Genomic DNA, 23,667 nt, shown 5'->3' with positions numbered 1-23,667 from the left:
AGTTAAAGGTGAGTCTAGAAGGACAGCACGGGAACCAGGTCTAGGTGTGGTCCATGTGAGAACCAGATCACCAGGTACAGGTGAGGCGCAGGTGGGAACCAGAGTCAGCAGGTCTGGGTGAGGCCAAGGTGGGGACCACAGTCACCAGGTCCAGATGAAACCAAGCTGAGGACCAGAGTCACCAAATCCAGGTGAGGCCCGGGGGGAGTGGGACTGGAGTCACCAGGTACAGGTGAGGCTAGAAGAACAGCAGAGACACCAGGTCCAGGTGAGGTTCATGTGGGAAACAGAGTCACCAGGTCCAGGTGAGGCCCAGGTGAGGACCAAAGTTAAATGTTCCAGAGTCTCACTTGGGAAACAGACTAAACATATCCCGATGATGCCCAGGTGGGTACAAGAGTCACCAGGTCCAGGTGGGGCGCACATGAGGACCAGAGTCACCAGGTCCTGGTGATACCCAGGAGGGGACCAGATTCACCAGGTCCAGGTAAGACCAGGGTGGAACTCAGTCACCTGGTCTGGGTGAGGCCCAGGTGGGGACAAAAGTCATAAGACCAGTTGAGGCCCAGGTGGGAACACAGTCACCAGGTCCAGGTGAGGCCAAACTAAGTACCAGAGGCACCAGGTCCAGCTGAGGCCCAGTTGGGGACTGGAGTGAACAAGTATAGATTAGGTTAGAAGGACACCACAGTCATAAAAACGCAGCTAGTTGAAACCTGGCTTCTAGGGATGCTTTCTTGTGAGAGCTGAGCTCAGGGCAGGACCCTCCCGCATCCTGACTGCCTCTAGACATAGCTCCTATCATCCTTAAGTGAGGTGCTGGAAGAGGTTGCGTGAAAAGCATGTGGAAGTGTCAGGCCTGTACTCACGTGTATCTGAGTTCAATACAGGGATTTCCAACAGCCTTGTTCAATTAGAGTCATGCTACATTTTAACTCCCATGAATGAGTGGCAAGCAGACATCTGCCTGCAAGGCATACACATTTCTGAGAGTTGAGCTTATGGCCTGTACCTCCCCCAACCTGACTGCCTGTACGGTCTACTTCCACAGCATTTCGTTGTATGCGGGACAGTAGCGAAGTGAGAACCAACTGTCTGCCTTGTCAATTTCGCGCTAGGGGACAGCTGCCTGCAAGGCATGCACACTCCTTTGGATTGAGCTTATGGCTTGTACCTCCCACATGCTGAACGCCTGTACGCTTCGATTCCAAAGGATTTCGTTCGATACGGGACGCAAGGTTTTTTTTTTTTTTTTTTTTTTTTTCCGGGACGCAAGTTTTGTGAGAGGCAAGTGTCTCTTAGCTCAATCCAGCGACTTCGGAGGAATTCCTCCGTCAGAAGGGAGCTACATACTAACTTCCAAACCTGAGTACCTAGTTGAAAGCTGTCACTCTGGGGAGCTTCCTTCTGCGAGGTGAGCTGACACGCGGTCCTTCCCAGTTCCACACTGCCTGCACATGGAGTTACGAACATCCTCACTAGACAGGTTTGTCAGAAGCTCATGGGATGGGGATCCCTGGGTGGCGCAGCGGTTTGGCGCCTGCCTTTGGCCCAGGGCGCAATCCTGGAGACCCGGGATCGAATCCCACGTCGGGCTCCCTGTGCATGGAGCCTGCTTCTCCCTCTGCCTGTGTCTCTGCCCCTCTCTCTCTCTCTGTGACTATCATAAATAAATAAAAATTAAAAAAAAAAAAAAGAAGAAGCTCATGGGACGCAAGGGGCAAGCTGCAAGCTTCAATGGTTGCGTCTCCAGGTGCAGTAGAGCGGTATTGACGGAACGTCCTGACTTACATTGCTGCTACGTTCTCACGGCCATAACAACGCAGCTAGTGGAAAGCTGGCTTCGAGGCATGCTTCCTTGTGAGAGCTGAGGTCAGGACAGGACCCTCCCGCATCCTGACTGCCTGTAGACATAGGTCCTAGCATCCTTATGTTAGGTGCTGGGAGAGGTTGTGAGAAAAGCATGTGGAAGCGTCGGACTTGAACTCACGTGTATCTGAGTTGAATACAGTGATTTTCAATGGCCTTCTTCAGAGTGTAGGTAAGTTTTAACTACCATGTACGAGTGGGTAGCAGACATCTGCCTCCCAGGCATACACACTTCTGAGAGTTGAGCTTATGGCCTGTACCTCCCACATCCTGCCTGCAGGTACACGTCGCTTCTAAAAGGCCTAGGCTCGATGCGTGACTGAAGTGTTGTGAGAGGTAAGTGGAATGTCCCGGCACAGAAGTGTAGTGCCTCCAAGCTCAATCCAGCGATTTCCTAGTAATTCCTGTCTTAGACTGGTGCTACATACTAAGTTCCATAGGTGAGAAGCTAGCTGAACGCCTTGTCCAAAAGCAACTTACTTCTGAGAGTTGAGCTCACACTCAGTCCCTCACAGTTGTACACTGCCTGCAGAGTGATTTTCGAACGTCTTCACCAGAGACGTTTGTCAGAGGATTCTGAGACGCAAGTGGAACAATGCCGACCTGGAAGGTGTCCCCAGGTGCAGTAGAGTGGTAATCTTGGAACCTCCTGACTCAGAATACTGCTACATTCTCACTGCCGTAAGAATGCAGCTAGTTGAAACCTGGCTTCTAGGCATGTTTTGTTGTGAGAGCTGAGGTCAGGGCAGGACCCTCCCGCATCCTGACTGCCTGTAGACATAGGTCCAGGCATCCTTATGTTAGGTGCTGACAGAGGTTGTGTGAAAAGCATGTGGAAGTGACAGGCTTGTACTCTCGTGTATCTCAGTTCAATACAGCGATTGCCAACGTCCTTGTTCAATTAGAGTGTAGCTTGGGTTCTAGCTCCCATCAATAAGTGTCTAGCAGACATCTGCCTGCAATGCATACACACTTCTGAGAGTTGAACTTATGCTCTGTACCTCCCACATGCTGACTGCAGATATACTTCGCTCCTATCAGGCCTAGCCTCGATGCGTGACAGAAGGGTTGTGAGAGGTTAGTGGAAGGTGCCGGCCCACACGACTAGTGTCTCATATCCCAATCCAGAGATTTTTGAGGAACTGCTCTCTTAGTTTGGTGCTACATACTAAGTTCCTTACATGAGAAGCTAGTTGAACTCAGTGTCCAATGGGTACTTGCTTCTGAGACTTGAGCTCACCCCCAGTACCTCACAGTTCCACACAGCCTTCAGATGGAATTTCGAACCTCCTCTCTAGACAAGTTTGTCAGAAGCTCATAGGACACAAGGGCCTAACTGCAGGCTTCAATGCTTGTGTCTCCAGGTGCAGTAGAGCGGTGTACATGGAACCTCCTGACTTACAATGCTGCTACGTTCTCTTGGCCATAAAAACGCAGCTAGTAGAAAGCTGGCTTCGAGGCATGCTTCCTTTTGAGAGCTGAGCTCAGGGCAGGACCCACCCGCATCCTGCCTGCCTGTAGACTTAGCTGCTAACATCCTGATGGTAGGTGCTGCGAGAGGTTGTGAGAAAAGCACGTGGAAGCATCAGGCCTATACTCCCGTGTATCTGAGTTGAATACAGCGATTTCCAACGGCCTTCTTCAATTAGAGTGTAGCTAGGTTCTAACTCCCATGTAGGAGTGGGTAGCAGACATCTGCCTCCCAAGACTGATAAATCATGTTGATAGTATCTATCCTTTATATGATATAATAAAAATGGCAGTATATCTCTGTATATGATCCACAATCACAGTTCAATCATGAGATAAACAACAGACATGTCCCAACTAAGGGAAATTTTACAAAATACTTCTCAAAGTGTTCCAGTTCAACAAGAAGAAAAGGCTGAAAAACTGTCAAAATCCAGAGGAGCCTAAGAAAACATGATGACAAGTTTAATGTGATATGAGGGATGGTAACTTAGCAAAAAAAAAAAAGGAAATCTGAATAAAGTACGGTCTTTGGTTAATGCGAATATTTTAATATTGATTCATTCGCTAATATTTGTACCATACTAATATAAGATATCGATAATTGGAGAAATTGAGTGCGAGTGCATGAGAATTCTCTGTACTATCTTCTCAATTTCCCTATAAATCTTTGTTTTTTTTTTCTAATCAATAAGATTTATTTTGAAAATTGACATAAATGAATCAGGCTCCAAGTGTGAAGACATTTTAGAATAGTTTAATTAATTTTTGCCTTATTCTTAAAGAGTTCCTTCAATGGGAACAAAGTAAGAATTTTATATCAGAAGGAAAGAAAAACACTTATGAGCACGTATAATGCCTCCTCAACCTGAAAAGCAGGAAAGGATAATAAATAGCAAATATCAGATAAAAGTACTTCCTTTATATTAGACACCATATTGCAAGTGCATTTATTTCCTGGACATTTGTCTTCCAAAGAGTTCACAGTGTTTCAGTGTCAGTTAAAACAGGGGAAGAATCTCAGGGAAGAATCCTTCACATAATAATAGGACCATTGGTAATAATGTGTCTCAGTTCGTTCCAAATCCATAAAGATGCATTTCCTGATGAGTGACTGAACTGTGAAGAAATTGATGAGAAACCCTCATCCCTCTGAACTACTTGTGTCAGAATATTTTAAGCATAGTACTACGGATAGTAGTAAATTATCCTTATTAACAGGAAATACGTCTCACATTGGAATCTGAGCAATCAGATGGGCAGAGAAAAAATGCTTTGAATCGCTCTTCATCTTTTAAAGACAAAGGAGAGGTTTTCTATGTACAAAGTCAGTTGTCAGTTGCCCCACTGCACAGCCACCCAGGACGACCGTGCTCCAGGTCTTCTTGATCCCAAATCCCTGGGCCTGTCCCCCAACACATGCTAGCACCAGAGGTCATTTGCAATTGCTCTCTTAGGAGCTCTGGGGAAGGGGGAAGGAGCTAGATAAGATGGGACATGTGGAGGCCAAGAAAATTAAGGCCATTCCACTTTATGTTCAGCGTTAGCACATGTCCAGCCATCCTAGGTCCCTGTGAATAAGAGCTGAAATTTACATTACTTCAGTTACAGGAAAAAAAACAAAAGTTTACAGCTTAATGTCCTAGAAAGCCCCACATTACAATAAAAACTGAGCCCAGGGATCCCTGGGTGGCGCAGTGGTTTGGCGCCTGCCTTTGGCCCAGGGCGCGATCCTGGAGACCCGGGATCGAATCCCACATCGGGCTCCCGGTGCATGGAGCCTGCTTCTCCCTCTGCCTGTGTCTCTGCCTCTTTCTCTCCCTGTGTGTGACTATCATAAAAAAAAAAAACAAAAAAAACAAAAAAACAAACTGAGCCCAAGCCAAGGGCAGGAAGCCCCTATTAGAATAAGAACAGAGCTCAATGCCCTCCAAGCCCCCATATCAAAATGTAAATAGAACTTGAGGAATTGCTCCAGCCTTTCTGGAGATCCGAGACCAGCCCTTAAAACTAAGCTAAAAAAAACCCAAAACAACAAAAAAACAAAACTAAGCTAAAACCCACCTCGGGGTCTAAGTCCCTGCTCCGCCCTGTCGGGTATACTTGGATGCAAGCTCGAGTTGGTAAATCAACCCTCCTGTGTTTGAATCCGTGTCGGCTCCTTAGTGGTTTCTCGGATTCACAATCTTGAGCACAACACCCCCATGTCCCCTCCCCACCTGGGCTGACCCCCTGTCCCCTCCCACCCAGGCTGACCCTCAGTCACCTCCCACCCACAACAGCTGGGCACAGGCCCTCACAGAGGTCCCATGGGCATGGTGCGCACTGCCGCCATCCCCGGCCTCCCAGGGGAAGGAAGGAGGTTTTAGCAGGACACACTCCCATGGTGGCCCCAGGGCTCCCTGCCCAGGACGGCAGCTGGTGACAGGTCGGGGTCTGTGTCCCTGATGCCGGCTCCTCCTCCCCAGTTTTCCCGCAGGATATGAAGGAGGAGGCCCTGGTCTCCTCCAGGGACATCACGCAGATAGGCCTGGACGTCAACAGGACGTTCGGCAGCCACACCATGTTTTGGGACCACTACCGGGTCGGGTGAGTCTCCTGGGCCGGGGGGGGGGGGGTTCGGGGCCCCAGGGGAGGCCCGGGGGCTTCTGGGTAGGAAACACGGGGCTTCTGAGGCCGGGGGTAGCAACAGCAGCCAACAACACACCGCCACATGGTAAGGTGCTGGGGATGACCCCCGTGCCCCCACACCCGGAGTTCGGGGATGAGGAGGCCACTAGGATGGGGCCTCCAGGGGTTGCCATGTGAGCTGAACTCCAAAGGGTTGAGGGACAGCCGCCTGAAAGGCAAGGGGCTGGGGTGGGAGCCGTGGGGGGCAGTAAGGAGACCTGGGGGCCAGGCAGCATGGCCGTGGCTGGAGCAGGACACACATCGATCCGATGAGGGCCGGACGGGTCAGGGTGACACCCACCCTCTATGCTTTATATATTTCTAAAGTCTATGCATTTCATTTGAGACAATTTGCAATTTGTAAACATACATAGTATGATGACCCCCAGATAATGCCCCCGGTCCAGCCAGGGCCCTGCACTGACCATACGGGGCCCCTGGGGCAGGTGTCACAGCAAACCCCAGACTGAGGTCGTCATTATCTGTAGACATCTCCGTGTGCATCTTAGAGAAAGAGGATGCCCTGTGTCTGCAGGCACCCCGAGTCATCCTGCTCATTCCCCACCCCCACACCATCCCCCTACATCATCATCCCCCATGGCATCGGCCCCATACCATCCCCCCTACACCATCCCCCTCACACCCCCACACAATCCCCACCCACACTATACCCCCACACCATCCCCCCTACACCATCCCCCACACTCCACCACCATCATACCTCTGCCCCAACACCATCGGCCCCCACCAAGGACCCAGTACAGCTACCCCTGTGGGACATGCTCAGCCTCCCCGGGGTTCTCTGGACAGCCTACTCCCATCAGAGCCCTGGTGTCCCATAGAGTACCCAGGGGTTGCAGGGAAGAGGGAAGGCCGGGAGCCCCCGACAGGGTGGGTGCAGGTGGGTGGAACACAGGATGACCTGTGCCCTGCCTCCTCCCACTGTCCATCCTGGAGGGCGGCACACCCTGCACAGGACACCAGCCCCTAACCCAGAGGGACCTGGGCTGGCCTGGCCCTGGGCTCTGTGGGGGCTGGGGTGATTTGAGCCCCCCCCAGGCCCAACACAAAGACTAATGGGATCCAGCCCCCCATGGCCCTGGCCAGGCCTGGATTCTGGCTCTGGGCTGAGCGAGCCCTCCTACAGCTGGATGTGTCCTCCTGGGCCCTGGGCATGCCCCACAGATCCAGGTCGCTGACCTAGGGCAGCCCTGGGGATCCCGGGACACCCCAGGGTGGGGAGAACAGGGGTAGGCTGGTGGGTCCCACCAACACCCACAGCAGGAGGCAGGCTCCTCCAGGTGCTGGGGCCCCAGGGGGCCCGAGGCCGGGGTCCAGCTGCCCTGCGGGGACCCAGCGCAGGAGCCCATGAGCTGCAGGTCCAGGTCAGCTCTGCTGTCCTCAGAACCGTCTCTCAGGCTGAAACCTCAGGACACACGCCCTCACACGGAGTCCACACATGCTCCCAGGTGGGGGACTCCAGCCCCCACCCCCCCACCCCGTGTGATTCTTGCCCTCGCCTAAAGGACAGAAAGGTCTCCCTCCCCAGGGGAAGGTGCGCACCCTCGGCTCTGAGCCCGTTTGCTGTACAAATTCAATAAACTGTTGTGGTGCGAAAATGCACAGCCAGCCCGTTTCTGTGTCTCCAGGAACACTGTGCACGGGGCTTGGAGAGACCCCCAGAGAGGAGGAGGGGGCACCACCCAGGCCCCAACCAGCCCCTGCAGGGGTGCCGCCAGGCACACACACAGCTGACTTCCCCACGTGCCTACCAGGGGCGGCCAGACACCAGGGTCAGGACCACACGGACTTTACTGGGACTCAGCCTGTGCCCCGCGGACCAGGAGGGGCTGGGACAGAGTGACAGTCAGGGAGCCTCAGGTCACCAGGGTCTGTGCAAAGCGACCTAGGAGGTCTGTGCTCCCTCTGTCCTGGGGGCCTGGGCTGGCCGGGTTCCGGGGCACTTCCTCCCCTCCCCGCATCCCCGTGCCTGTGTGCCTCGGGCACAGAGGGCATGTGGGGTGGTCAGTGTGGCCCTGGAAAGGAGGTCAGGGTAGCAGGCCCTGGTCTTGTGCCCAAGATTGCAAATATGAGAAACCACCAAGGAGCCGACACCGATGCAAACACACGAGGGTTTATTTACAAGCTCCAGCATGGGTCCAAATATACCCGACACTGCGGAGCAGGGACTTGGACCCCGAGACTAAGAGGCGATGTAGCAGCTTTATAGGGGCCAGTGGCCCATGGGATACACAGAAAGGTGCACAGTCATGTCGGTCCACACGCAGGTGGCCGATTGAATTACATCTTACCCTATAGTATCCATTTGAGCTGGCCTATTACTTTGGTCAGAATTGGCGCGCAGTTTTGGCGGGACAAAGCAGGGTTACATTGTTATGAGCCGATTTCCGATTAGGGTGTGCCCAGCGGCTCGACTAGGGTGGGGCAGCGCCTTAAGCAATAAGCAGGTTATGTGGGGGTCATACAGGAGGTGGTAGGTGTAGCACAGAATGGAATGAGTCCTGCTCTGCTTGTCCAGGGGTAGGGGATTTTTGTTAAATTTCCTGGGTCACACATTCCCCCCATTTTCAGAGGATCCTATGCAGGATCCAATCAAGGGTCCAGGTTGCTCTTAGAGTGAGCCAGGTGGAATGATTAAACCAGGATTTTAACCAACCTTGTTGCTGTTCTCGCTGCCATTTATATTCCAGCTAAGAAGCAGCATTCTACGTTTAAGGCAGCACATAACCCCCCCCACCACACACACACCCTTTGTTGTAAGAAGACTAAGTCTAATCCCTTTCTATTTTGAAGGACAACCTCAGACTAGGGAGTCTTGGAGGTGCGAAATTAGTGAGAACGGTGCACTCTTAGCTTTAGGGGATTGTCCTTGTCCGGGTGGCTTTTCCATTCTGGAACAAAGTTCTTGAGAACGGTGTGTGGGTCAGCTGGCTGGACGTGGGTGTAGTGGACCCAGGGAGTAATCCCGTCAACCTTGAGAGCGGTGGGAGTGGTCAGGATCACGGTGTAAGGTCCCTTCCAGTGAGGTTGAAGTGTCCGGTGTTGATATCCCCACACGTACACACGTACACCCAGTCACCTGGCCGATAGCGATGGGGGTCCGGGGGTGGCCCAGTCTCATAGAGGGCCCTCAGCTTAGGCCACATCTGCTCATGGGTTCATGACATTTGGAGGGAGAAAAGAAGTTGGTGATCATCAAATTCAGCAAGCACCTCAAGTTTTAAAATGGGGATAACAGGTGGAGGAAGACCGAACATGATCTCGTAGGGAGTCAGTCCCATCTTATATGGGGAGTTCCTCACCCTATATAGGGCGAAGAGGAGGAGAGTCACCCAGTCCCCGCCAGTCTCCAGGGCTAATTTAGTTAAGGTCTCCTTTAATGTTCTGTTCATCCTCTCTACCTGTCCTGAGCTCTGGGGCCTATATGCACAATCTAATTTCCAATCTGCCCCAAGTACTAGTGCCACTCCCTGTGTTACCTTAGAGAAGAATCCTGGGCCCTTGTCTGACCCAATCTTTTTTTTTTTTTTTAATGATAGTCACAGAGAGAGAGAGAGGCAGAGACACAGGCAGAGGAAGAAGCAGGCTCCATGCACCGGAAGTCCGACGTGGGATTCGATCCCGGGTCTCCAGGATCGCGCCCTGGGCCAAAGTCAGGCGCCAAACCGCTGCGCCACCCAGGGATCCCTGTCTGACCCAATCTTAACAGGAAAACCATACCTCGGTAAGATGTCTTCCAGCAGTTTCTTGGTCACGGTCTGTGCCGTTTCATGTTTGGTGGGAAATGCCTCTGTGCATCCTGAAAAAGTATCTACAAACACTAGTAAATACCTGTATCTATCCGTATTTTCCAGGTTTTACCTCAGTGAAGTCCACTTCCCAGTAGGCTCCTGGGCGGTCCCCCCGGAGCCAGGTGCCTGGGTTAGATCCATGGGCGGTGGCATTAGTTAACTGGCATGAGTGGCAGCTTGCCACGATCTGCTCGATCTTTGCTCGAGAGTCTTTAATAGTGATCTTTGCATGTCGTATGAGGTCTTCCATCTTCCTTGTTCCCGTGTGAGTACTCCGATGCGTTTTGGATAGGACTCGCCGTCCCAGTTCCTCTGGCAAGATGATGCTGGAGTCTGTGGCCCTCCACCAGCCACACAATCACTGGGTCATAGGCAAGTGTTTGATCCAGTGTAAGTCAGCATCACTATAGTTGGGGGTGTCCGGCAGGGTCCGTTCCCCCGGATCAGGTAGCGTGGTTGCTAAGACCTGGGTCACCAAAAGGGACGCCTCCTTTGCTTTTATTTTTTATTTTTTTACTTTTTTCTCCTTTGCTTTTAAATCGGCTAGCCGGTTTCCCCTGGCTACTGGTGTGTCTGCCTTTTGGTGCCCCGGACAGTGGATGATGGCTAGGGACTTGGGCAGCCAGAGGGCCCTCAGGAGTTCAAGAATCTCCGTTTTGTTTTTAACAGTCTTTGCCTCTGCTGTCAGAAGCTCTCTCTCTCTCTGTAAAGGGCTCCGTGGATGCGAGCGGTGGCAAAGGCGTACCTGCTGTCGGTGTAGATGTTTATTCATTTACCTTCCCCCATGGTCAGCGGCTTGGCCAGTGGGATCAGTTCTGCCCATTGAGCCAACATTCAGGCTGTCAATGGCTCCGCCCAGACGGTCTCCGTCTCCGTGGTTATGGTATGGCTGCCCCCGCAAATCGGACTCCTTCTCGGACAAAACTGCTGCCGTCCGTGTACCAGGTGGCATCGGCATTCGGCAGTGGCTGGTCCTGGAGATCAGCTCTGATTCCGTACACCTGTGCCAAAATTTCTTGACAGTCATGCAGAGGGGGGTCCCAGTCTGGGTTAGGGAGTAGCGTTGCCAGATTCAATGTTGGTGGCTTAAATAAAATTCTGGTAGGGTTTAGCAGTAGGCTCTGATAATGGGTCAGATGGGCATTGCTGATCCAGCTGTCTGGGGGCTGTTTGAGTACCCCTTTAATAGTGTGTGGGGTGGTAACATGCAGTTCTTCCGGACTTTTTCTATTATAGACTCGTTCTGCTATTATCACTAAGTCCTGCAAGCTCTTCTCTCCCGTCTCTCTACTCTTTGCAATTTCTTTTTAATGTTCAGAACGGCCTGGTTAACAAAAGCCATAATTGCGGCCTTTGTTTCCGGAGCTTCTGGGTTCATAGAGGTGTACTGCCTAAAAGCCTCTATTGCTCCCTCTAAGAAGGCTGCTGGACTCTCATCCTTACCCTGTCTCACATCATAGACCTTGGCCAGATTGGTAGTCTTGCACGCGGCAGCCTGGAGACCTGCCATTAGAGTCTGGCGGTGGACCCGGAGTCTCTCCTTACCTTCAGGCGAGTTGTGTGCTTTGGGGAGTATAAACGGGTTTTAGCCAAGGAGGGGAATTCTCGATCATGTCCTGACAGGCCAGGATGTTGGGCATCTGGTCAGGGTGGCCATCTGCTTTGTCCCTGAAGTTCACGGCCATAACCTGTAAGATAATAGGTAGGTGAAAATTTCCTTCTCAGGGCCATCCCACGTCAAAGGTTGGCCATTCTGATATGCAATAAATTTGGAATCTCTCTCTCTGTATGTCTATGCTCAGAATAAGAGCTCTTTCCCTAACATCTGAGAAGTGGGAGAGCATAAGAGACAAGGGTATGGTTTGCATCTGCCCCATTATGTCCCCCGTCCACACCAAGGCACAGACAGTTATGACAGTTCACAAATAACACAGTCAAACACACAGTTAACTAGAACACAGTAACACAGACCAGCACGCAAACAGGTAACAAGAACACAGTAACAGACAAACATTCTAGTGCGGCTGCGGAGACAAGACAGAAAGTAATCCGAAGGGCTGGCAGCCAGCCCTCCTTACAGATGAGGACCCCCGTCCTCCTTACGGATGAGGACCCCCTGTCCTCCTTATGGATGAGGACCCCGTCCACCATACAGATGAGGACCCCCGTCATCCATACAGATGAGGACCCCATCCTCCTTACATATGAGGACGCTCATCCTCCATACAGATGAGGACCTCCATCCTCCTTACAGATAGGACCTCCATCCTCCAGGCAGGGGCAAGGGACGTCTCCTCAAGACCCCCGGTTGATGGCCCACCAGCGTATCCGCCTAAGCCAATGCTGACCTAATACAGATTGGAATTCCTACAGGTTAGAGCTCTTAGAGAATATGCGCGCAAAAGGTGGAAGAAGTTGAGTGCACTCACCATGCGTGAAATCCTCTGGATAAGGTCCTGGAGGTCTCTCAGATCCCGGACGAGCCCCCAAATGTTGTGGACAAGATTGTGAATCCTAGAAACCACCGAGAAGCCGACACCGATGCAAACACAAGAGGGTTTATTCACAAGCTGGAGCGTGGGTCTAAGTATACCCGACACAGCGGAACAGGGACTTGGACCCCGAGACTAAGAGGCATAGCAGCTTTATAGGGGCCAGTGGCCCATGGGATACACAGAAAGTTGCACAGTCATGTCGGTCCACACGCAGGTGGTTGATTGAATTACATCTTACCCTATAGTATCCATTTGAGCTGGCCTATTACTTTGGTCAGAATTGGTGCGCAGTTTTGGTGGGCACAAAGCAGGGTTACATTGTTATGGGCCGATTTCTGAGTAGAGTGTGCCCAAAAGCTTGACTAGGGTGGGGCAGCATCTTAAGCAATAAGCAGGTTATGTAGGGGTCATACAGGAGGTGACAGGTGTAGCACAAAATGAAATCAGTCCTGCTCTGCTTCTCCAGGAGTAGGGGATTTTTGTTAAATTTCCTGGGTCCCGGGATCCGTGGGTGGCAAAGTGGTTTAGTGCCTGCCTTTGGCCAGGGGCGCGATCCTGGAGACCCGGGATCGAATCTCACGTCGGGCTCCCGGTGCATGGAGCCTGCTTCTCCCTCTGCCTATGTCTCTGCCTCTCTCTCTCTCTCTCGCTGTGTGACTATCATAAATAAATAAAAAGAAATTTCCTGGGTCCCACACTGACTGCATGTACACTTCGCTTCTAACAGGCCTAGGTTCATTGCATGACAGAAGTGGTGTGAGAGGCAATTGGAAGGTGCAGGCCAGGAGACAAGTGTCTTGAAACTCAATCCAGCGACTACCGAGGAATTCCTCTCATACATTGCTACTACTTCTATACAAGAGAAGCTAGTTGAACGCAGTGTCCAGGGGAACTTGATTCTGACAGGTGAGACCCCACGCAGTCCCTCACAGTTCCACAGTGCCTGCAGATAGAGTTTTGAACATCCTCACTAGAGATGTATGCCAGAAGCTCATGGGATGAAGGGGGCAAGTCGAAGGCTTCAATGGTTGTGTCTCCAGGTGCAGTAGAGCGGTATTCATGAACCTCCTGACTTTCGGCTTCGAGGCATGCTTCCTTTTGAGAGCTGAATTCAAGACAGGACCCTCCCACATCCTGCCGGCCTGTAGACATAGCTGCTAACATCCTTATATTAGGTGCTGGGAGAGGTTGTGAGAAATGCATGTGGAAGCATGAGGCCTGTACTCACGTGTATCTGAGTTCAATACAACGATTGCCAACGTCCTTGTTCAATTAGAGTGTAGCTCGGGTATACCTTGCCTCGATAACTGTCTAGCAGACATCGGCCTGCAAAGCATACACACTTCTGAGAGTTGAGCTTTTGGCCTGTACTTCCCACATCCTGCCTGCAGGTACACTTCGCTGCTAACAGGCCTAGGCTCGATGCGTGACTGAAGTGTTGTGAGAGGTAAGTGGAAAGTCCCGGCACACAAGAGTAGTGCCTCCAAGCTCAATCCAGCAATTTCCTAGTAATTCCTGTCTTAGACAGGTGCTACATACTAAGTTTCATACGTGAGAAGCTAGCTGAACCCTGAGTCCAAAAGCATCTCTCTCCTGAGAGTTGAGCTCACACCCAGTCCCTCACAGTTCCACACTGCCTGTAGAATGAGTTTTGAACATCTTCACCAGAGACGTTTGTCAGAAGCTTGTGAGACACAAGTGGAATCATGCAGGCCTGGAAGGTGTCTCCAGGTGCAGTAGAGTGGTATTCTTCAAACCTCCTGAGTTAGAAGACTGCTATGGTCTCACGGCCATTAGAACACAGCTAGTTGAAAGCGGGCTTCTAGGCATTGTCTCTTGTGAGAGCTGAGCTCAAGACAGGACCCTCCTGCATCCTGCCTACCCATAGTCATAGCTGCTAACTTCCTTACATTAGGTGCTAAAAGAGGTTGGAGAAATGCGAGTGGAAGTGTCAGGACTGTACACGTGTATCTGAGTTCAATATAGTGATTGCCAACGTCCTTGTTCAATTAGAGTGTCGCTCGGGTATTCCTCATCTCGATAAGTGTCTAGCAGTCATCGGCTTGCAAAGCATACACACTTCTGAGAGTTGAGCTTATGGCCTGTACCTCCCCCATCCTGACTGCCTGTACGTTCCGCTTCCACAGCATTTCATTGTATGCGCGAGTGTGGCGGAGTGAGAACCAAGTGTCTGCCTTGTCAATTTGGCTCCCAGCGGACAGCTGTCTCCAAGGCATGCACACTCCTTTGGTTTGAGCTTAGGACTTGAACATCCCACATGCAGACCTTCTGTAAGCTTCGCTTCAAAGGATTTCGTTCGATAGGGGCACAAGTTTTGTGAGAGGCAAATGTGTCTCCGGGCCTCCTCTCCGGGTCTCTGTGGTCTGACAACTTGGTGGCAGTGAGTGGTCTGTGTGGTGTCTGGGGATGGGATGTGGCGCTGATTGTCAGGTGTACATCTGCCTGGGAGATGCACCTGCGGGGATCAGTGACGGGGTGGGCATCAGCACCTCTGGCCTCCAGCGGGCAGTGTTGTGCTGCTCCCTGAGACTCGGGTCTGATGGGGGGGAGGCGGTGGGGACGCTGGTCCTCTGGCTCTAGGACTGAGGATTCCGCCCCCCAGTCTGCAGGCCCACCACAGGAGAGCCGCCAAGCCCCCGGTTCCCTGCCGCTTCTCTCAGAACCCTGCTTTCACTCTGCCCGCGTCTGAGTTTCTTTTGGTTTTGTTTTTTATCTCAGACTGTTGTGCCCAAGATTGCGAATATGAGAAACCACCAAGAAGCCGATTCCGATGCAAACACACGAGGGATTATTTACAAGCTCGATCTTGTGTCCAAGTATACACCATAGCAGATCAGGGACTTGGACCCGAGGTAGGTTTTAGCTTAGTTTTAAGGGCTGGTCTTGGGGACCTCAAGAAGGGCTGGAGCAATTCATCAAGTTCTGTTTACATTTTGATATGGGGCCTTCAAGGGCATTGAGCCCTCTTCTCATTCTAATAGGGGCTTCCTGCCCTTGGCCTGGGCTCAGTTTTGATTGAATTGTGGGGCTTTCTAGGACATTAAGCTGTAAATAGCAAAGGTTCCACACCTGGAAGGGGGACGTCACACTGTCCCTATTTGCTGAAGACGCGGTACTAGAAACAGGAAACCCCAGAGCCTCCACCAAAACCTGTTAGAACTAAGGAGTGAGTTCAGTAAAGTAACGGGACACAAACTGACCCTACAAAGCAGAGTAGCCTTGCTGTGTCCCGACAATGAGCACTCAGGAAGGAAAGGAAGGACGTGGAGCCCTTCTCAGGAGCATCAAGGAGAATAAATAATGAGACTGAACCAAAGGAGCACAAGTCTTGTGCACTGAGCCATACCAGGCTCTGGGAGGCCGTCCTGGGCTCGTGGGGTGGGAGCCTCATCTTGTGAAAATGTCCGCAGTTCCTGAATCCACCCTCAGTTTCAATGTCATTCCTGTCAAATCATCATGGCAGATCCTATAAATAGGAAAAAAAAACCCCTGTAACAACCCTCCGCCCCCACAAATGACCCCGGACAGCAAATCAGTATTGGAGAAGCAGGACAGAGCAGGACGTAGCACTTTCCTATTTCAAACGATGTCACAGAGACACAGGATAAAGCAGTGCTGTCCTCGGGATCCCACCTGGCTCTGTCAGTTAAGCATCCGACTCCTGACCTCACCTCCGGCCCTGATCTCAGGGTCGTGAGTTCTAGCCCTGGGCTGGTCCATGGACGAGGTCTGATGCCTACTTAAACAAACCAGACCCACGAAGGTTGGTCCCAGCATAAGCTGAAGGAGCAGAACAGAGAGTCCAGAAGGAAACGTGCTCTGATACTACTGATTTTTTAACTTAATTTAATTTAAACCCAAATAATTAACGTATAGTGTATTATACTTTCAGAGGAAGAATTCAGGGATTCACCAGTTGGAGATAACCGCAGTGCTCGTGACATCACATGCCCTCCTTCATGCTGGTCCCCTGTTATCCGCTCTCCCCCCCCCCCTCGTCCTCTCCCCTGCAGGGACACTCAGTTTGTTTCCTATAATTAAGAGTCTGTATTTCCTGCATCTGTGTTCATCTTATTTGTTTTTCCTTCCCTTCACAGATGTTCTGCTTTGCTTCTTTAATTCCACCTATGAATGACACCACACGGTCATTCTCTTTTCAGACCTATTTCACTTAGGATGATCCCTCTATTTCTATGCATGACATTGCAAACGGCAAGATTTCCTTCTCTTTGATAGCTGAGTACCATTCCTCTCTCTATGACCATCATCTATCTCCCATCCTCTTTATCCATCATCTGCCACAGGGCACCGAGGCTCCTCCCACAGTGTGGCAATGTGGACCCCACTGCTGTGGACATTGGGTGCAGTTGTCCCACGTCTCACTGCATCTGTATCTTCGGAGTGAGCTCCAGGCCGTACACCTGCTGGTCGCAGGGCGGCTCTATTTGTAACTTCCTGAGGAGCCTCTACACTGTTTCCAGGGTGGCTGCACCAGCCCGCGGTCCCGCCCACAGTGGAAGAGGGTTGAGTGAGTTTTACAGGATGTGGTAAAAGTCTGGTCCGCATTTCATTTCGTGTCCTTTGGGCTCCAATTCCTTCTTCTTAAGTATTTTTTGGGAAGCTGGGTGTTGGGCTCCTTTTCAGTTAGACGTTTCCGAAGATAACAGGCCACAGCTAAGCCTGGAAGGAGGCAGAGGTGGGCCCGGGGACGGGCACGCTGCCTCCTGCACAGCCTCCTGTAGCGACTGAGCATCCCGCAGGGGGCGCCTGAGCCCAGGAACTGCACAAGGGGGACGCATGCGCAGTAGGCCTCCGCTGCCTGCACTAACAGGAGCCAGCCTGTGCTGGGGAGGCCTGAGGAAGACGTGGGGACATGTGCATGCTGATGAGCCACAGCCTCCTCAGAAACTGTGCGGAGTCTTCAGGGGGATATTGGGCAGCGTTCACGCTGACAGGAGCCCCGGTCTCTTCAGGTCACACAGTGAGGCTTCAGGAAGATGTGGGCCAACATCCACCCTGACAGGAGACCCTGGGCCGCTTCAGGCCCTGCGGGAGGCTTCAGGAAATTGTGGGCCCGCACCCACCCTAACAGGAGCCCCTGGGCTGCCTCAAGACCCGCGGGGAGGCTTCAGTAAGATATGGGTCCGCATCCACACTGACAGGAGCCCCTGGGCCACCTGAGGTCATGCGGGGAGGCTTCTGAAAGATGTGGTGCTGCGTCCACTCTAGCAGGAGCTAACTGGCCCCTCAGGACATAAGTTGAGGCTTCTGGAAGCTGGGGGCCACATCCACAGTGACAGGAGCCTGGGCCAATTCAGAACCTGCCGTGTCGCTTTGAGAGGATGTGGGGGCACGTCCACACAACAGGACGCTGATGTCCTCAGGACCCCTGGTGTAGACTTTGGGAAATATGGGGATGCGTCCATGCAGACAGAAGACCCCAGCCTTGTCAGAGCCTGAGGTGAGGCCTAAGGAAGATGTGGATGCTGAATACACACTGACAGGAGTCTCCGGCCTTCTCAGGACGCACTGTGAAGGATTGGGAATTTTGGGGCCACGTCCGTGCTGACAGGAGCCCCCATCCTCCTCAAGTCTTATGGTGAGGCTGAGGGAAATGGGGGGCCACATCCTCCTCAGGACCTGCACTTTGGCTTCGGGACACACAGGGCTGCATCTAGGCTGACAGGAACCCACAGCCTCCTCAGGACCCGCGGTGAGTTTTCAGGGGACGTGGGTCCATGTCAAGGCTGACAGGAGCCTCTGGCATCCTGAGAACCTGCTGTGAGGCTTCCAGAGGTTGTGAGGCATAATCCAGGTTGACAGGAGACCCGGCGTCCTCAGGACCCGCTGACTATGACTCAGGAACACGTGAGGCCACGTCCCCACTCACAGGAGCCCGGCTTCCTCAGGACCCCCTGGAGGACTCTGGAGGTGCCGTTGGGGGCCACGTCCATGTCAGAAGGGACTACTCAGAACCACAGGGTAAGTGAATGGGTAGAATGAATGATAGGGTCAGGGGAGGGGAGGCAGTTGGTGGTTAGTCTTAGGTTAGATGTTAGGTGTTAGTGATTATGCTTATGGTTATGGATTAGAGGTTAGGGTGAGGGATAAGGGTAAGGTTCAGTTGTTAGGAGTTAGGATCGGGGTTTGGATTAGGGACAGGAATTAGAGTTAGGGTTAGGGTTTAGACTTTAGGGATTATGGCAGGAGGTTAGGAGTTGGGGTTTGGGTTATGGTTAGAGTTATGGTTGGGCTAGGTTTGCAGTTAGGGTTAGGGGTTAGGGTGTGAGTTATGGTTGGGCTAGGTTTGCAGTTAGGGTTAGGGGTTAGGGTGTGAGTTAGGGTTAGGGTTTAGAGTTAAAGTTAGGGCTAGGTTTAGGGTTAGGGCAAGGGTTAGGTTTAGGATAGCGGTTAGGGCTAGGGTTAGGGTTAGTGTTTGATTAGGGGTTATGGTTAGGGTCATGTCAGGGTCAGGGTACGGTTTTGGAAAACAGTAAGGGAGGGTTAGGCAGTGGGTTAAGGATTTCTTTTAGGGTAGGGTTAGGGTACACTTTGTGGTATGAGATAGGATTAGTATTAGAGGGTTAGGGTTAGGGTACAGGTTAAGGTTAGGAATAGGATTTGAGTACATTAAGGTAAAGTTAGGGTTAGATTTAAGGTAAGGATCAGGGTTAAGGGTTTAGAATAGGTTTAGGAGTTAGGGTGAGGGTTGGCAGGAAGGTTCAGTGAATGTGTTTCGGTCTTGGGGTTTGTGTTTGGTTTTTGATTAGTGATAGTTTTTGTTGAAGGGTTAGGTTAACATTAGGCTGAAGTGTAGGGTTAGGCTTATGTCTGTGTATGGGTAGAGTTTGGGTCTTGGCATGTGCCTGCAATGGGACTCCTAGCATCTTGGGCAGTTTAGTTTTATGCACTCTATTTAGGTTTTGGTTTCAAAGATAGCCTGACTCCACCAAGTCAGTGGTCTCCCCAGAGAATCAAAATCCAGGCTTCTGCTGTGGTGAGAATAGGCATGGCAGGATTCTCCTGAGCTGAGCTAAGGAGTGGATTTGTGGCTCTAAAGACTCTTTGTTTGGATTTTCAGTTGCCTTTCTGATTTTATCACTTGTGTGCACATGTTTCCTCTATACTAACAATTATTATTTTAAAGTTTTACTTGAATTCCTGTTTGTAAACACAGTATGATATAGTTTCAGGTTTACCGCGTAGTGATTCAACCCTTGGATACAACGCCTGGTAGTGGTCAGAGGTGACTTCCACTATCCCAAACCCCTGATTCCCCTTCCCCCCCACCTTCCTCTGGTATTGATTAGTTTATTCTCTGTGGTTAAGAGTGTGTATCTTGGTTTGCTTCTCTCATCCCCCCCCTGCTCCGCCCCTTTGCCAGTTTGTTTGGTTTCTTAAAATTCACATGTGAATGCAATTGTATGGTATGTGGTATCTTTCTCTGACTGACTGAGTTCATTTAGCATAAGTCTTTACAATTCTCCCACGTCATTGTAAATGGCTTCATTTCATCCCTTCTGATGACCCAGTGATGTCGCAGTGTGTATATTTACCACATCGTCTCTGCCCGTTCATCTGTTGATGGACATTTGGGCTGTATCCACAGATTGGCTATTGTTGATAATGCTGCTACCAACACTGGGCTGCGTGTCCCTCTTTGAATCTACTAAACTACTTTTGTATCCTCGGGGTAAATACCTAGCTGTTTAATTTTTGAATCGTAGGGTAGCTCTATTTTTAACTTCTTTTTTCAAATTATTTTTATGATAGTCACAGAGAGAGAGGCAGAGACACAGGCAGAGGGAGAAGCAGGCTCCGTGCACTGTGAGTCCAATGTGGGATTCGATCCCGGGTCACCAGGATCCCGACATGGGCCAAAGGGAGGCGCCAAACGGCTGAACCACCCAGGGATCCCCTATTTTTAAAGTCTCTAGGACCCCCCACAGTGTTTTCCACAGTGGCTGCACCTGTTCGCATGTCCACCAACAGTGTAAGGGGGCTCCACTTCTCTATAGCCTCAACAACACCTGTTGTTTCTTCTGTTGTTAATTTTAGCCATTCTGACGGCTGTCAGGTGACATCTTATTGTAGTTTTCATTTGCATTTCCCTGATGATGGGTGACGCTGAGTGTCTTTCGGTGTCTGGTGGCCATCTGGATGTCTTGTCAGAGACAAAGTCCATTCATGTCTTCTGCCCATCTGCAGTTGGATAATTTGTGTTTAGGATGCTGAGATTTATATTTGCTTTACGTATTTTGCATACTAACTCTTTATTGGATGTGTTGTTTACAAATATCTCCTCTCATTTTGTATGTTGCATTTTAGCGTTGCTTGTTTCCTTCACTTTGCAGAAGCTTTTCAATTTGATGAACTCCAATGGGATTTTTGCTTTTGTTTCACTCACCTCAGATGCATATTTGGAAAGAAGATCCAATGGCCAATGTCAAAGACGTTGCTGCCTATCTTTTCTTCTTTGTATGGTTTCAGGTCTCACATTTAGGTCTTTCATCCATTTTGAATTTATTTTTTATATATATGGTGTAAGAAAGTGGTCCCGTTTCATTCTTCTGCATGTGGCTGCCTGGTTTTCCCAACACCATTTGTTCTTATCCTGGGGTCAGGGTTAGGGTTTGTTGAAGAGACTGTCTTTGTGCCATTGGATATTCCTTCCTGCCTTGTTGTCGATTAATGGATCATAGAGTTACAGGTTTGTATCTTGTTTCGGCATTCCATTCCATTCTATTCTATTGATCTAAGCGTCTCCTGTTGGGAGATTCTTGATTGCTGATTCAATTTCTCTGCTGGTTGTCTGTCTGTTCAAGTTTCTTATTTCTTCCTTTTTCATTTTTGGTATGTTATATATTTCCAGGAATTGATCTATTTATTCCAGGTTCTAGGTTGCTGGCAGATAATTTTTCATAATGTTCTCTTATAAATGTTTGTATTTCTCTAGTTTTGGTTGTTATTTCTCTTATCTCATTTGTGATTTTATTTGGGTCCTTTCTCATCATTTATCTTTTTTCTTTTTTAAAGATTTTATTTATGTATTCATGCGAGACAGAGAGGCAGGGGTATAGGCAGGGGGAAAATGAGGCTCCATGCAGGGAGCCTGATGTGGGACATGATTCCCCAGGAACCCGGGATCATGACTTGAGCCAAAGCAGATGCTCAACCACTGAGGCACCCAGGTGCCTTGCTGATTCAATTCCTTTGCTAGTTATGGGTGTGTTCACATTTTCTATTTCTTCCTATTTCATCTTTGCTCGTTTATACATTTCTAGGGATTTGTCCATTTATTCCAGGTCTCCCAGTATGTTAGTGTATAATCTTTCATAGTATTCCCTTATAATTGTCTTATTTTTCTGGTGTTGATTGTGATCTCTCTTCTCTCATTTGTGCTTTTGTTTATTTAGGTTTTCTCTTTTCTCGTTGATAAGGCTGGCTGGGGCTTGATCCATTTTCTTAGTTATTTTGAAGAACCAGTTCTTAGTTTCATTATTCCATTCTACTGTTTTGTTGTTTCTGTATTGTTTTTTTCTGCTCTCATCTTTATTTTTCCCTTCCTCTGTAGGCTTTAGGCTTTGTTTCCTATTCCTTTTCCAGCTCCTTTAGGTGTAGTGTTGGGTTGTGTATTGGAGACTTCTTGTTTCTTGAGGTAGGACTGTATTGCTATCTACTTCCCTCTAAGGACTGTCTTTGCTACATCCTAGAGGTTTGAAGAAACATGTTTTCATTTTCATTTGTTTTAAATTTCCTCTTTAATTTCCTGGTTGCTCCATTCATTCTCTAGTAGGATGTTCATAATCTCCACGAATTTTTGGTCTGTCCAAATTTTTTCTTACTGTCGACTTCGAGTTTCATAGCCTCGTGGTCCGAAAATGTACATGGTGTGATACCAACCTTCTTGTACCTGTTGTACCTGTTGAGCGCTGATTTGTGGCCCATGATATGATCTATTCTGGAGAATGTCCATGTGTACTTGAAAGGAATGTGTATTCTGGTTTAGGAATAAATGTTCAGACTATATCTGTGGAGTCCCTGTGGTCCAGTGTGTCAAGGCTATTGTTCCTCTGTTGATTTTCTGCATAGACGATTGGTCCCTGGCATAAGTGGGTGTTAAAATCCCCTATCATTGTATTATTATCAGTGTGTTCCTGTACATTTGTTGTTAATTGTTTTCTATATTTTGGTACTCCCATGTTGGCAGCATAAATATTTAGTTGTTTGGTCTTTTTTTAAATAAATTTATTTTTGTTTATTTTTATATTTTTAATTTACTTATGATAGGCACACAGTGAGAGAGAGAGAGAGAGAGGCAGAGACACAGAGAGAGGGAGAGGGAGAAGCGGGCTCCATGCACTGGGAGCCCGATGTCGGAACTCAATCCCGGGTCTCCAGGATCGCACCCTGGGCCAAAGACAGGCGCCAAACCACTGTGCCACCCAGGGATCCCAAATTTATTTTTTATTGGTGTTCAATTGACCAACATACAGAATAACACCCAGTGCTCATCCCGTCAAGTGTCCCCCTCAGTGCCCGTCACTCATTCACCCCCACCCCCACGCTCCTCCCCTTCCAGCACCCCTAGTTCTTTTCCCAGAGTTAGGAGTCTTTATGACCTCTCTCCCCTTCTGATATTTTCCACACGTTTCTTCTCCATTCCCTTATATTCCCTTTCACTATCATTTATATTCCCCAAATGAATGAGAACATACACTGTCCTTCTCTGATTGACTTACTGCACTCAGCATACTACCCTCCAGTTCCATCCACTTTGAAGCAAATGTTGGGTATTTGTCGTTTCTAATGGCTGAGTAATATTCCATTGTATACATAAACCACATCTTCTTTATCTATTCATCTTTCGATGGACACCATGGTTCCTTCCGCAGTTTGGCTATTGTGGGCATTCTGCTATAAACATCGGGGTGCAGGTGTCCCAGCGTTGAATTGCATCTGAATATTTGGGGTAAATCCCCAACACTGCAATTGCTGGGTCATAGGGCAGGTCTATTTTTAACACTTTGAGGAACCTCCACACAGTTTCCCACAGTGGCTGCACCAGTTCACATTCCCACCAACAGTGTAAGAGGGTTCCCTTTTCTCCGCATCCTCTCCAACATTTGTGGTTTCCTGCTTTGTTCATTTTCTCCATTCTCACTGGTGAGGTGGTATCTCATTGTGGTTTTGATTTGTATTTCCCTAAGGGCAAGTGATGCAGAGCATTTTTTCATGTGCATGTTGGCCATGTGAATGTCTTCCTCTGTGAGATTTCTGTTCATGTCTTTTGCCCATTTCATGATTGGATTGTTTGTTTCTTTGGTGTT

Source organism: Canis aureus, chromosome 27 (assembly GCF_053574225.1).
Source record: "Canis aureus isolate CA01 chromosome 27, VMU_Caureus_v.1.0, whole genome shotgun sequence".
Classification (NCBI taxonomy): Eukaryota; Metazoa; Chordata; class Mammalia; order Carnivora; family Canidae; genus Canis; species Canis aureus.
Note: the sequence above shows the minus strand (reverse complement) of the source record.